Source organism: Chrysemys picta, chromosome 2 (assembly GCF_011386835.1).
Source record: "Chrysemys picta bellii isolate R12L10 chromosome 2, ASM1138683v2, whole genome shotgun sequence".
In the NCBI taxonomy this organism is placed as follows: Eukaryota; Metazoa; Chordata; order Testudines; family Emydidae; genus Chrysemys; species Chrysemys picta.
Window position 1 is genome coordinate 165,129,007 of NC_088792.1, and position 14,621 is coordinate 165,143,627.

Genomic DNA, 14,621 nt, shown 5'->3' on the forward strand with positions numbered 1-14,621 from the left:
GGCACATGATGGCATATATAACATTAGTAGACGTGCAGGTGAATGAGCCCTTGATGGTGTGGCTGATGTGGTTGAGTCCTCTGATGGTATCACTAGAGTAGATATGGGAACAGAGTAGGCAACGAGGTTTGCTACAGGGATTGGTTTCTGGGTTGGTGTTTCTGTGGTGTGGTGTGTAGTTGCTGGTGAGTATTTGCTTCAGGTTGGGGGGTTGTCTGTAAGCAAGGACTGGGCTGCCTCCCAAGGTCTGTGAGAGTGAGAGATCGTTTTCCAGATAGGCTGTAGATCATTGATAATGCGCTGGAGAGGTTTTAGCTGGGAGCTGTACGTGATGGCCAGTGGTGTTCTGTTATTTTCCTTGTTGGGCCTGTCCTGTAGTAGGTGATTTCTAGGTACCTGTCTCACTCTGTCAATCAGTTTCTTAACTTCCCCAGGTGGGTATTGTAGTTTTAAGAATGCTTGATAAATATCTTGTAGGTGTTTGTCTCTGTCTGAGGTATTGGAGCAAATTCGGTTGTATCTTAGAGCTTGGCTGTAGACAATGGATCATGTGACATGTCCTGGATGGAAGCTGGAGGCATGTAAGTAAGTATAGCGGTCAGTAGGTTTCCGGTATAGAGTGGTTGTAACAAGGTTGGGACTCACCACTGCGGCGCCTCCTACTGGTTCCTCTGGGAATTAGCTCAGTCCAGTGGAGCATCCCCTCTCGGTGGTATCCCGCCTGTTGTCTTGCCCTCGGTTGGCTTCTGAGCCCACGTCACTCACCAACTCGTGGCGTCCTCTTCAGGACCACTGCCTTCCGGCAGTGCCCCTTAGTCCTTCCACACCCCCTTCCGGGAGGGGGGATCAATCAGCAGTCTCTATGTCCAGCCACTGTAGTCAACCACACACCCCAAAGTCTAATCCCTCCTGTCAGGGATCTGGCGTGGTCTGTAATGGCCACTCCCTACGGCCAATGGCTGGGTGTACTGCAAGGGGGAAAAGGGGGAGACGCAGACCCGCCCTCTACTCTGGATCCCGGCCAAGGGCCCCTCTGGCGGCAGCCTCGCTGTCCTCCTTCTCTCCCTTCCGTCTGCCTACTTCCCTGGGCCGCTTCCCCTACGGCCCCTTGCACCCGCTAGGCCCCTTGTGTGTAAAAGCAGCCGCCCCACTACAGTGGTGTTTATGTGACCATCACTTATTTGCACTGTAGTGTCCAGGAAATGGATCTCTTGTGTAGACTGGTTGATGGTGGGGTGGATATTGTTGAAATCCAGATGGAATTCTTCAAGGGCCTCCTTTCTGTGGGTCCATATGATGAAGATGTCATCAATGTAGCGCAAGTAGAGGAGGGGTGCTAGGGGACGAGAGCTAAGGAAGTGTTGTTCTAAGTCAGCCATAAAAATGTTGGCATACTGTGGGGCCATGCAGGTACCCAAAGCAGTGCCACTGACTTGAAGGTATAAGTTGTCCCCAAATCTGAAATGGTTGTGGGTGAGGACAAAGTCACTAAGCTCAGCCACCAGGCGTGCTGTGGCCTCATCAGGGATACTGTTCCTGACAGCTTGTAGTCCAGCCTCATGTGGAATATTGGTGTGTCAAGGCTGCTTCCCCACTCTGAACTTTAGGGTACAAATGTGGGGGCCTGCATGAAAACTTCTAAGCTTAACTACCAGCTTAGATCTGGTCCGCTGCCACCATTCCCAAGTGGATTTCCTTCCCTGGGAAGCCTTGAGAAACTCTTCACCAATTCTCTGGTGAATACAGATCCAACCCCCTTGGATCTTAAAACAAGGAGAAATTAACCATCCCCTCTCCTTCCTTCCACCAAGTCCTGGTGAATACAGATCCAACCCCCTTGGATCTAAAAACAAGGAAAAAATCAATCAGGTTCTTAAAAAGAAGACTTTTAATTAAAGAAAAAAAGGTAAAAATCATCTCTGTAAAATCAGTATGGAAAATAACTTTACAGGGTAATCAAACTTAAAGAACTCAGAGGACCCCCCTCTAGCCTCAGGTTCAAAGTTCAGCAAACAGAGATAAACACTCTAGTAAAAGGTACATTTACAAGTTGAGAAAACAAAGTAAAAACTAACACGCCTTGCCTGGCTGTTTACTTACAAGTTTGAAATATGAGAGACTTGTTTAGAAAGATGTGGAGAACCTGGATTGATGTCTGGTCCCTCTCAGTCCCAAGAGCGAACGAACTCCCCAAAACAAAGAGCACAAACAAAAGCCTCCCCTCCCACCAAGATTTGAAAGTATCTTGTCCCCTTATTGGTCCTTTGGGTCAGATGCCAGCCAGGTTACCTGAGCTTCTTAACCCTTTACAGGTAAAAGGATTTTGGAGTCTCTGGCCAGGAGGGATTTTATAGTACTGTACACAGGACAGCTGTTACCCTTCCCTTTATAGTTATGACATGGTGTAAAGAGCTTCTACATCCATGGTGGCCAGGATGGTGTTTTCAGGAAGATCACCAATTAAGTATATGCTTAAAGGCAAGTACTTTCCTAAACCAGGGCCTATATTTATTCAAAGTTTTATTATAAAAGCTTTTCTTTCCTGGTACATAAAAAACAATAAAGTTTATAACTTCCTTGATTTAGAAAAGTAAAAAAAAAAAAAAATCATTCCATATGCACTAAACAAGGTATCCAGAAGGCCCTTGACAATTTTAGAAGTAAATATCCTACATTTTAGGAGGAAGCACTATAAACGTTGGCTGTTGAGGACAATTTTTCAAAGATACGCAGGTGCCTAAAGATGTTCAAGAAACAGAAAGGAATCCACAGGCAGAAACATAAGGCAGGTCTACACTTAAAAAGCTGCATTGGTGCAGCTGTGCCAATGGGAAAGATTCTCCCATCAGCATAGTCAATCCTTGTCCACAGGAGAAGCGTACTAGGAAAGAACATATCAGTCATTTCACAACAACAACGAAACAAAACAAACAAACAAACATCACAAGAATGTTGTAGTTATGTTGAGAAAGAAATTAAAAATCACAGGAAATTCAGAGTTAAGGTTAAAATTAAGAAACACAAACATTTGAAAATATGGAGATGAACAGAAAATGCACCCTATGAACCATAACTCTTGCCTCATAACAATACCAGCCTCACACCTTTTCTGCTTTCTTACTTGTTTTGCAACATCTGTTACTTTTGTAAAAGCAGCAAAGAGTCTTGTGGCACCTTATAGACTAACAGACATATTGGAGCATAAGCTTTCGTGGGTGAATACCCACTTCTTCGGATGCATCCAATACGTCTGTTAGTCTATAAGGTGCCACATGACTCTTTGCTGCTTTTACAGATCCAGACTAACATGACTACCCCTTTGATATCTGTTACTTTTGTATCAAAGACTTTTGTCACGGGCCCTAAAATGAACGTAGTTGCATATAACGGAGAGCATAATGGGGCCAGCATAAGAATCAACAGCTTGAGTCTCAGGCCCCAGGTTGAATTTCCAGGGCTGGCAGTTAGAAAAAACTTTACCTGTAAACTGAGTATAGTTGATGTGGAAGTCACTGAGGGACAAGAACCTTTTGGTGCCATTTTTACAGTCATTTTTTCAGGATCAACTAGCTTATAAGTTATGGGGAAATTACTGCCACAGAATAAGGAACCAAAAATATTGTTCCAAAGAAAAGTTTTATATTTTATGTTTCTAAGTTTGCTATTCCCTGTCTTGCCAGAACATACACATAAACAAGCAATAAGACATTTTCAGCACACCACTGGAAACTCACTTCCTCCATAGTGAGCTGTCATGGATTATGTTATCTCAGGTAAATGACTCACAGCTGAGGTATTCAGTTGACTGATGTTTTAAAATTCATTGAAAATAGCCATTTGCAAACGTGGGAGTACTCAGCCTATTGAGGAAAACTGTTCCTGTGGAGAATGGCCACAACTGAGGAAAGAGATGTGCTAAGAGGCCAAATTCATACTTCATTGGAGTTGCATCAGACATCTATTTAGCACAAGATGCTTACTCCAAGAGAATATTTCAGCCCTTGCTACAAGACAAAATAACTCCCAAGGGAATAAAATCATAGAATATCAGGGTTGGAAGGGACCTCAGGAGGTCATCTAGTCCACCTCCCTGCTCAAAGCAGGACCAATCCCTAACTAAATCCCTAAATGGGCCTCTCAAGGATTAAACTCACAACCCTGGGTTAATGGAGGGGGGGTGGGGACGGGTTCAGGATGTGGAAGGGGGATCAGGAATGGGGCATGGGGTTCAGGTGCGGGATGGGGTGAGCTGAGGGCTCTGGCTGTGGGTACGGGCTCTGGGGGTGAGGCCGTGGTGCAGGGTTTGGTGTGCAGGAGGGGGCTCTGGGATGGGACACAGTGTTGGGGTATGGGAGGGAGTGAGGGCTCTGGATGGGGGAGCAGGCTCTGGGGTGGGACCGGAGATGAGGGGTATCTCCAGTCTGGAGCACCAGGTTTGGGTGTGGGAGAGGGCTGTGGGGTGAGGCAGGGGGTGCGGATGTGGGAGGGGGTATGGGCTTTGGCCTGGGGGGTGCAGGCTCCATGGTGGGGCCAGAAATTAGGGTTCAGGGTGCAGGAGGGGGAACTGGTATGGGGTAGGGGGTTGGAGTGTGGGGGGGTGAGGGCTTCAGATGGGGGTGCAGGCTCTGGGGTGGGGCCAGGGTTTGGGGTGCCCGAGGGGACTCTGTGCTTGGGCAGGGGCTTGGGGTGCAGGAGGGGGTGCTGGGTGCGGGCTCTGGGCAGCACTTACCTCAGGCAGCTCCCAGGAAGCTGCCGGCATCTCTTTCCGGCTCCTAAGCGGAGGCGCGACCACATGACTCTCCATGGTGCCCGCACCTACAGGCACTGCCCCCTCAGCTCCCATTGGCCGTGGTTCCTGGACAACGGAAGCAGCTGAGCTGGCGCTTGGGGTCGGGGGCAGTGTGCAGAGCCCCCGTGGCTATCCCTCCACCTAGAAGCCAGAGGGAGATGCTGGCAGGTTCCCGGAAGTCGCATGGATCCAGGTAGGGAGCCTGCCGGTGCTGCCGATCGGACTTTTAAGGGCCCGCTCAGTGATGCTGACTGGAACCACCAGGGTCCCTATTCGACTGGGTTTTCTGGTCGAAAACCGGACACTGGCAACCCTATCTGGAAGGGTTAAGGAAGCTGAGAAAAGGCCAGTTGGTGTGATTGGCTGCACAGGAGGAAATTTGACTGGAGAAGCAACTCCATGGTTGAAAGATGAAGCTCAGATGAGCAGGTGTGGGCTGGGCTAACATAAAGTTGGGAAACTGGCAACAGAAAGGGGGCTACACTGAAGAGGTTTGTGGCTCACCCTCTGTGCATTAGAAAGGGAAGGAGGGAACTCAGGGAAAGAAAAGGACCCTGGCCCTGTGGGAAGGGTGTCCTGAGAAGAGTAGAGAAGAAAGTTTGTGGGAGACGGGGTAGGAAGCAGCCCTGGGACAGAGCAGCAAGACCTTGGCTGCATATTGTAGGATCCCTGAGCTGGAATCCAGAGTAGTGGGTGGACCTGGGTTCCCCTACTAGCCACTTAAGGAGTGGCAGTGCCTGGGCAGCGGTTCTAGTGAGACTCTATGCCCTGGAAGAGGAAACCACATAGCGGTCTGGCCGGAGGGCCAGGTCATGAAGAGGAAGTCAGTTCTGGTAATGAGAGACGGTTGCAGAGTGTGAGAGAGGACAACGGATTGAGAGATCACAAGGGGAGGTGTTGGACTTGGAAGAGAGCTATTCCCCAAAGCAGCCATGAGGAGGCACCCCCTGCAGTGAGTGAGTACATGACAAAGATAGACAGAAATTACAATGTTACAAAAGAGGGCTTAAAATAGTTCTGATGAGTTTGAGACTTGAGAATGCAGCATTAATTCTTTAATATAGAATACTGTGTTTGATACAATTATCTTCAAGTAATGGATGTTTTGCTACTTGAGGCACATCTCCATAAAACCCCAAGGACTAAAATGTTGGAAGCATTTTGATTATGTAGTCAGTCATCTCATATAAATTATTTTACACCATCAGGTACTGAACAATAGCACAGGAGCTTCTGGGGGAAGCTTCGTAGGATTGTGGGGAATACAGAGCTGACAATAACTAAAAAGGTAAGAATAAATGCCAAAGGAGCATTTTTGTTGAATATTTTTTCTCAACGTTAAATGAAAACCCAAAATAGTTTTTATTTATGAACATTTTCTCTGCTGTTGACTTTTTAAGTAATCCACCTCTACCATTGTCTTTGTCATTGTCTTCTGTATTGTATTCTGTATGCTCTGTTTTGTAGTGAATCAAGCTAATAAAAATATAGGTTCTAAGTAAAAAATAATAAAATTTCTGCAAGATGATGAAGAGTAAGTCACTTTACAGTTCCCTAGTCTCTTTCACTTCCCTTCCATATTCTGCCACTCTGCTAGGAAAAGCAAGACCTTAGTCTATTTCTTTTGTCTTTTTAAATAGAAGGCATATTGCAAGAGAAATTATAGTTATGCTACAAAATATAACACTAGCTGTCAGGGTCCGATCTTTTGGAAGTCAATGGGACTTTTGCACATTTGCTTCAATACGAAAGTGTTAGTGTCTCTAGAGTCCTAAGAGAGAGTTGCTCTAAAATGTTGAAACTCTTGGGCAGGAGAAATTATATAAAAATAATTCTCTGCTAATTGAGATCAAAACTAAGTGGTAGTTGGTGGAAGGAGGGGGAAAAGCAGTAGACTAAGAACTAGATAATGGCTCTTAGAAGTGGAATGTGTAGAGTTTTACTACCTTAAGAGGACTTCAGAAGACATTGTGCCTGCTGGATGCATTCTCTTTGTGAGCTGCTGGTGGGGGTAATTGAAATGCCTGGGTTTTGGTTTATAAACATTGTGCTTCTAAATGCCCACGTGCACAAGTGCAGAGGTGACCCCTCCTCTCATTGAAGGTATGTTTTGCTGACAAAAAACTGCTTAGATTGATCAAAGTAAGATCAAAATACTCCTGGAAAATGTATTTCCCCACCCCAGTGTTCAAAATTTGTGAGTTCCATTTTACATGTGAAACTTCTCACATAGCGCCACTATTTCTCAAAATTAAACTGCAGGCCTAGACTCAGTCACAATACAGCTAGCCTGGTGAGAATCTCTTTAAGCAATATTAAAACATACATTTGTGTTTTCCTTGCTAATACCTTTTAAGAAATTACATCAATTTGTAGTCAGCTATCTCATATTTAATAGGCCCTCAGCATTACTGTTTGCTAATTTGAGAACTTAAACTCTCTTCAACTCTTTTGAGGACATAAATGTGCTGTTTAAAATAGTCAATGAAAAGTGTAGCATCACTGCACATGCCCCCAGAAAATCTGAAGGGACCAAAAATCACATCTGTCCTCAAGAGTGATGGAGCTGCCCATATCTATTACCATCAATGACAGCACTGCCAAGTTCAGCATTAACCTCCCTTTATATTTAATTACTGCCTATCACTCCAGGGAAGTTCTAATTGGACAGCTGTGTGAAACATTGAAACATAGCCAGCTTCTGTCCTGCCAAAATGGGAACAAAATTAACTAAAACCTAGGAAATGCTGCTTTGAACTTCATTTCTTTAATGGGCTGAGGATGTCTTTATGCAAATATTCGTAACCTGCATAATTACAAAAAACAGTTAATATAAATGATGCATAAAATGTACAATAAACACAAATATCGGATCTTCTATTTTTCCCAATTCACCATATTCAAAGTGGATAGGCCAAATTCACCCTTTCTGAAATAATTGGTGTTACACCATGGATGACTATGGCCCTGTGTTTAAGTGATAGGAGGGTGATGACTAGAGCAGGAAGAACATAAGAAAACAATTCAGTTGGCAAAATATTCATATAATTTTAAACAATTTTGGTTCAGTTGCATTCATGTCCCTTTTCTATTCACTTTCCATAAACATTGTAAGGCAAAATTCATCCCTCTGCAGGAATCCAACACAAGGCATACATACCTCTAAAGTTCCACATATCTATTTTGAGCACTTAATTGTGGCATTTGTCTTGTGTTAATTCTCTGCACAGAGGTGGACTTACCCCCAATGGACAATATTACTAGCACAAATATTCATGAAAAATTAATTTGAAGCTGGATTGCTCAAGCATTTGCTAAAAGCCTGTGTTTAATTTCATAAGTAACCTACAACAACTGTGTGAATTTTTAATTCCACACTCATGTTGAATCTGAAATTCAAACTATTGGTTACTAAACTAATCAAATCAGGGAACAGAAGAAACATTACTAATGGCACTTGTAACTAGCATCTCACATTTTGAATATTCACAATGAAGTATTTGCAAATGCTCTGAAGTGCGTGAACAATTTAGAAAAAAAATGATTAAATCTGTGAATTTTGCAATTTGTGAACAACATAAAGAGGGTAATTTATGTTTGTTATGAACTATTAACCCAGTGGCAGTGGTAACAAAGGTTGAGTCTTGTGCAGCACATATGGTAGGTAGCATTACAATTGTGGTTTTGGAGCAGTGTAACAAATCAGTGGCTATCTAGGAATTTCAGAGTTGTCACTGTGCTCTATAACATGACCATAAACATCTTGTCAACAATACAATGAAGAGAACTCAGATCTTCCAGCTACAAAAGCATTTACCTTTTGTGCTAAGGCAGAATAGTCCAGTGCCTATGACGCATACTTGAGCATTTTTGTTTCTGTCCATTAGTGACCAATGCATGCAGTTTAATCAGTTCATTGCAATACCTAGCCCAATGTAGTGAATTAAAGGGGGAGTAACAGCTTAATGAATGAATTGCCCTACTGCATAGTATTTCCAACATATTAGTGTCACCTGCATTCATTTGGTTGTAATGTGCTCCAGGTTTTACCTGTTTTCTTTTTAAAAGGTGCAGTCAAAAGATACATCATGATAGATTTAAAGGAGCCTGTCACAGGTGAGCTAGTCTGTGGGTTAGGTATCCAGCCTACGTATGACAGGCTCCACTAAAGAGAATGAGTCAACTCAATTCCACCTGTGCATTGTTAATTGCCTAGGTGACTGGGCAGCAATTAATTAGCTAAGGCACACTGGACTAATAAAGAGTCAGTCAGGAAGCCCCAGAAAACAGACAAAGCTCCTGAGGAGAGCAACTTCTCAGGGGAGCTGATTAGACATCTCACTAGGCAGGGAACCTGGGAAAGAGAAAGATACGCCAGGAGGGAAGAAGTTCCAAGCTACCAAGCCCCGGGGAGATCTGGTCCCAGACAAGAGACCTTACCAGACAGTGCAGCATTACAGAGGAACTTCATGGTGCTTTGGAAAAACACCTGCAGTGGTTTGACCTCTGCAGAGGCCCTGAGTGCAGAGACTGAATGCTTCCCCAGGTGATTGCAAGAAGTCTGATTCCAGGGGTGTCAAGAAGGCCTTACCTGCAGAGGAGATGTATGGACTCAAGGGGGAACACCAGACCAAAATTAATCTCCTGCTCTTCTCCTCTCCCCACCCCCCCACACACATTCTCCCACCCAGCTAGGATGCTATTATGATCTGTTGAGTAGATATCCAGTCATGGACTTTAAAAAATACAGGCAATGTAAATGCCTATTTGGGGAGTACTTACAAAAGGCATTCTTGACCAAGTAAGCTGTAACAGCTCCAGTCTGTTGGGGGAAATACATATTTAGAGTCTACTTAAAATGCAAATGATTGACCTAATAGATCTGAACAAGATGCTATGAAGTGTTACATTATGTCATGGAATCCATGTCTGGGGACTTGTTGGCTGAAGGCTACTGTATCAAAGCTGCTTTGGAAACTGTCCTTTATTAAACAAATTTCTCACACAAACTGTTAGACAATATAATAGTGTTGGGTTCTGTTACACAGCAAATTGTTGTCAGGGCTCTGACACAAGTGCACAAATGCAGTAAAAAGAAATCTATAGCTTAAAGATTCCTCTCTAATTTTGTTTAAAATAGAGGTGAATATATAGTAACTACTTTTCCAGATGATTATGCATTAATCACTTGGGTGTACAGATCCAACTTCAAATTGAAACACTTAGCTTAGTATGGTGCTAGCTCTTACAAAGCACTTTTTATCAGTAGATCTCCAAGTGCTTTATAAAGGAGGTGAGTATCATTATCCCCACTTTGCAGATGGGGAAGTTGAGGCAGAGAGCAAGGAAGTGACTTGCCCAAGTTTACCCAGCAGGCATGGGGCACAGCTTGGAATAGGATCCGTATCTCCAGAGTCCTAGTCCAGTTCTCTAGCCATTAGGCCATTGTACTGTGTGATATTTGTTATGTAATCAGGAAGTAGTATCACAGGCCCCAATTCATGAAAACACTTAAGCACCTGTTTAAGTATATTCTTAAGTTCCATCAACTTCCATAGGACATAAAGGTTGATTTTTAGCATCCTGTTGTTCTAGTTGGACGGCATATTCATTGTATGCTTCTACATTGGAAATCAAATTCCTCATGGCACTACAGTAGACATTATGATCCATAGTTATTTCAGATTTTATTTATATATTTCACTTAAGCTTCTGTTTGGTGTTGGACAAATCTTACCAGGCTTGGAAAATAAGAGCAAAGGTGAAGGATAAATCTTTTGCAATTTTTTAAAACTTAAATCAGAAGTGCTTCAATATAAAATTATTTTTTCAGTGCAACGAATGGTTTTAACATAAGACCATGAGTATAAAAAAATCTTTGATATATATGATACAATCTTTTGTTTATCACACATCATAGTATAATAGATACTAGACTTTCAGGTCAAATGTCAATGTTTCTGTCTCTGCAACATACTAGCCTTGCTTTCACCATTCTTCTTAGCCAAAGGGCTAAAGGACAGCTTTTAGCTTCTAATCATTATGTACCAGGATGCACCAAGTACACCATTAACCTTCTTCTATTTTAAATTATAATACATATGATTACACATGCTCCAGTTATAGCAAACCAATAAAATGTCAGTACTGCTTTTGAAACAGTGTTGTAGATTCCCTTCTTATTTTTGAATTTATAAGAGATTGTTATTCATGGCCTGGATTGATAAAACTGTATAGATGATATCAGAAAATAAGTAAGCGAGCATTTTATTGTTCATGAACAGAGACAGTCCTCTTCAGGCTTTGTTTCTTTTAAGACTGGGTGAGAACATCAGACTAAAAAAATGCAAAAACAATTTGCTGGTTTTTTTTTTTAAATTAGGAAAGTCTGAACAATGGAATGGAACCTTAAAATGGGTGTAAATCGAATATATGTACATTACATTTATTTTCACTGCAAAGCCCCCTTAACAATGACAGAGTGCTGTAGAGGAGCCTTACTGTAAATAAGACTCAGTCCCTATGTTGTGTTTTTAATAATTGGGCAAAATTCTCCTTAGTTGCATTAACACAAAGCCATCAAAATTCCTGCAGTAACAGAAAGGAGAAGTTGGCCTCTCTAAAATATTTTGGGTTTGATCAGTGAAATAAAATGGAACTCATTTTTGTATATACTTAGGTTTATTCCTGGAATGAGCTGACGTACATCATCCGTTGCATCTTCAATGTGTGCTCCATCATGCTGCTCTCTTCAGGGTGCTGGACACAGGAGATGAACCATTCTGCATCTGTACTGATTGACAGAGTGGCAGCAGGCCACAAAACTTCCTGAAACAAGAAGGTGAATTGGCTTTGTTCCTTCCATGAGTGTCAAACAGGATGAGAAAGGAGGAGAGAAATCTGGTATAGCCCTAAATGTGGGCTCAGTTGTGCCACTTAGACAGAAATCTATGTTGAGGATGGGCTGAGCTGCACTGCCCCAGAAAGAGCACAAGGAGGCAGACTTCCCTTGGAAGCTCCCTTGTGCACAGGTGCAGCACACAAACTGTTACACACTCCAGCATACTCTGCTGCCTCCCCACCCCCCCACACAGTTGCTGGCCCATTGAGAGATGGAACTATGACTCCATACTCCAGGCCTCTTTGGGGAGCATATGGAATACAGTTGTACTTGGCACTTATGCAAGCTGCACATGCTAGTTAGTGGGGGTTTAGGGGAAGGAAGGAAAGAGAGGTTCCTTGTTTCCCTATTTCCCTGCTATCCTTCCCCTCCCCACAATCCACAAATAATCTGGTCCTGTGGTATTTATATTTGGCATTTGAAGTTAGATTTCATCAGCATTAGCCTTCAAAGTACCATCCTTATTTTTAGAACAGCTTAAAAATATGTGAAAATATCCATGGACCACTTTGACATCTGAAATCCCTCAGTAAATGGGAAACTTCTTATTTTCATTGTGTGTGTGTCTCTCTCACACACATACTGGAATGTTTCATGCTTTGATTACTCTTCCTTTGAATCTGATGGGCAGTGCATAGCTAAATAGAGGAGACATAGGCCAAGCTTTCTGAACTGTTCAGTCCAGCTGCAGGGCGTTACAAATGTTTTACCCCAATCAGTAATACTTGAAAATGTTCCCTATGGTGATGATAGTGTCCCCAACAATCAGATTGGAATATTCCATAAGGAGCTCCCCAAACTGGATTGTTTATCTTTTTTGTTTTTGTCTTTGTCTTTCCTAAAATCACTTTGTCCAAACTAGTATTTAATTTTCAAATGTGAAAAGCCATGTGTGCAGAGGCCAAATTCTAATGTCTTGATCCTGTAGCTGGATGGATGTGAGCAGATGCAAATGCAGGATCAAGGCCTGTGCATGGCTGTCCCAGTTAGCTAGGTCTTTTCTTTTTGACTAACAGGAGACATTTACTTTGCTTTGGATGAGTTTATGAGCAATGTCAATGAAACATGACAGCAATTCAATGTTTCACATTAAAGGCTAAAATAAATGAATACTAGGTAGCAGTAGTGAGCTGCAGTGTTTCTCAACTACCCGTCCACGGACTTTTGCCAGTCCTTGAAATCTCCCTGATGCAGGTTAGGAAGGCATCAAGCCCATCTCTGGTATCCAAAAGGTTGAGAAACACTGCTAGTGCATAATCACCCAGTGCACAGTGATTGTGTGCTCTGCCATTGTGCTTGACAGACTATTGTATTGTGTTACTCGCACAGACAGATTCCACTCCACTTCACTGGAGGGGCTTCATCAACTCAACCAATTCAGCAGCTCTGGATCTGGTGCAGTCACATATATCAGGCAGGGGCCAGAGAACTTGATTTGCCTATCACTGGCAGGTACATCTCTGATTTGTTTTAGATGATCAACAAAAATGCTAGCTCTGGATGGGCCAAAGTCTCATGGATTTCACTGGGACTCAATCTGGGTGAAGCTGCAAACTTTGGCACTTTCCCATGTGACTAATGCTTTCTGTCTTGTGTTTGTCCTTGGACCATGCAAAGTAGGATCATATGTAATTTGCTCATTAGCATACTTAACTGTTCCTAACTGCACCATGGGGCACATGCTTCCACATTTCCTGCAACTAGGATTTCAGGTCCTAGACGGACTTCCAATGAAGGTATTCTAAATTCTTTGAAGAGGAGAAATACATCTTGGTAACTTTGTACATCACTATGTTTTGTTTTTTCTTGTAGAGAGCTATGAGGATTTGGTCCAAAAGACACAACTAATGTCTTTAAGGGATCAACAGTGTCCAATTATTCTCCTGTGGACTGTCCATAGCAGTGTCTCAGAAATTACTATAATGCTACTATTCCCACTATATATCCAGTACTGAGATCTCTTGTATCTCCCTCATTTCAAACTCCCCTGCAGGACCAGATCTGAAAATATGTATTTTGGTCTATCTTAGGCATTGCTATGGTATTGATACAGTACATGTAGTACTGTCTGAATCTCTAATTGTATTTTTGCTACACAAGAGACCTGTGTCTTGATGGAATGAAATGATTTTCTGTTGCCATATGGCATTCATTCCCTGAGGTGAAAATGAGCACAGTCAGTACCACCTGGGACAAAATGGAAAATGTGCATAACTTGCTCTTGGTAGCTGTCCAGTGGAAAGTTAGTATAATGTCTGACCTCCTACCCATGGCACTCTAAACGACTGTCTGCAGATGTCAACTGCCAAGCAGCTTCTGATTCCTATTATATTGTTGTGTTATTCCCCGAAGGGTGTCTGTTGCCAGCATTCTTGGACAGTGGTGACTTTCAGAACTCTGTAAACTGGTCTATCCCTAATTTATCATTTTTCATTTCTGTATACACTTCCTAGTTCGTATAGACTGAAAGCAGAAATAAATACCCTGAGAGAAATTATTCTTTCTTGTATTCTCTACATGCTTAGAATTGAGAAGTTTGGATCTCTTATAAAACACTTCACCCTTCAGTTCTCAGCTAGAGAAATGCACTGTTAAGTTTAAAAGTTTAGGCCTGACAGTAACATTTTAATGCTTAGTTCAAATCTAATCAAGAACCAAATGTTTGTGTTTTGCATCACTCAATTTCATGGCTCTGAGTGCAGTAACAGGGGCAGGTGTTGTCTGTTCCTGCTGAGCATTTTCAAAGAAAGGAGGTATTGGGGCTCTCAAAAGTTTCACCTGCCAAAAATTGCACCTGGCATGAGGAATATTTTGAGAACTCTGCCCAGACAATGGTCTGAACAAATGTATGCGTGTACCAGGGAAATAGAGCCCTAAATGTCTTGCATTAGAAATTATGCCTAAAGTAATATCTCCACCAGTTGTCCAGCC

At 42.7% G+C, this 14,621-nt stretch overlaps 1 long non-coding RNA gene across 1 annotated transcript in view; it reads left to right on the plus strand.

Moving 5' to 3' along the window:
* The window catches only part of LOC122172718 (uncharacterized), a 43,573-nt gene extending 29,389 nt beyond the window's left edge, over positions 1-14,184 (plus strand). Inside the window, exons 2-3 of the long non-coding RNA XR_006173245.2 lie at positions 5,998-6,077; positions 11,469-14,184. This is a non-coding gene — a long non-coding RNA (uncharacterized LOC122172718). The remainder of the gene's footprint in view (positions 1-5,997; positions 6,078-11,468) is intronic.
* Positions 14,185-14,621: the final 437 nt, after the last annotated feature.